This window comes from Apis mellifera, linkage group LG12 (genome assembly GCF_003254395.2).
Source record: "Apis mellifera strain DH4 linkage group LG12, Amel_HAv3.1, whole genome shotgun sequence".
NCBI lineage: Eukaryota > Metazoa > Arthropoda > Insecta > Hymenoptera > Apidae > Apis > Apis mellifera.
In genome coordinates, this window is record NC_037649.1 from 9,186,382 (window position 1) to 9,187,880 (window position 1,499).

Consider the following 1,499-nt stretch of genomic DNA (forward strand, 5'->3'; position numbering starts at 1 on the left):
AAGTGGAAAAGTGGATAAAATTATATATATATCTGTCAATATGGTTTTTTTCATTCTATCAATCATTCTATAATTTTTTTATTTAAGAAATGATCGACAGAAAAATTAAAGAGCATATCTTTTTAAATGAAATAGTTCCTCCTTCATCTTTCTGATTGAAAATTATTATTAACCGAGTTTAATGTCATAGTTCTGTGATCGATTATCAATAATAAAAAAAACAAACCAGTCAGAAGTTTTATGTGCGCTACAAATCATGGTGTGTGTATATTCTGTAACTTTTACATAAACGATATTTGTTCAACTCGTAGGGTCATTTTTACTACCCTGCAGCTGTTTCGAATAGTAGATTATACGTTCACAGGATAGAAATGAATGCAAGTTCATAATTGAATAATATTTGAGTAGAGAATTTTGAAAAAAACTTAATTAATGTTTCTAAATATTGCCTTTTTTATTTTCAATTCAATTGATTACTACATAAACAATATTTCCAAATTTTATTTTACGGCGTAATTGATCGTTTTAAAATGTAAAAAAAAGCGCAATCAATTATTTAAGAATATTCTTTCGAGGGAATAAATTTGTTTTCGTAAGAAGAAACCAATAATTCAATATAATTAATGTAAGTTACTTAACTTCGTCATCTGAGATATTTCAAACACAATTGAGATTTTCTTTAAGAAGTAAAGAATATCTCCACGACAAAAGAATATTTATAAAACGAAATATCCAATAAAAAAACGCAAATGGCGCTTTCGTTCTAAATATCATTTAATCGATCCCTTTATTCCTCTATTTGCTTAATCTGGTTTCCTCGTAAAAATATTCTCCATTCTTCCTTAATATAGATACATTCTTTCTTATCGATATTTGTGAAGAGCTTTTAAACATTTGTTAACAAGTGTGGCACAATTTGCAATATTTAGTATCATCTCGTACAACTTTTTATTGCAACGTAAGTGTAAAGCGTACCGATCTTTCAACGTTTCCGACCGATTACGAGCAAGATATATTTTTTTCCCCTCCTCCCATAGAAAACTATACCGATCCTTTTCACGAATCACCCCGTAATATCCACTTACTCGACTCAACTCCACGCCCTCCCCCCAACCAACTCCTCGAAAACGATCCTTTCAACATCGATCAACCTCGACCCGATATTAAGCGACCCGAGAGAGGTATCATTAACTAGCCGGCAACCGTTTTGTTTCCTTCCTTCGAACAACTTCTTACGGGCCCCAAGTTCTATCGATCTTGAACTACTTGAAACGTCCTCCTCCGAGGGATGACGTAGCCGAAACCGAGGGATTGCACAAGCGAGTGGGTTGTCGCATGTGCACACACGCGCCCTGAAAGAATCGGTTTCCCATGGAGTCGAAGGCGTGTCGTGCGGAATACCGTCCATTTCTCTCTCAACGACCTTATCAACGTCTTCCTCCGAAAGAATCGAGTTTAAATAAACCGAGAGTGGCTCGGCCAGGAAGACGACGAAGAAG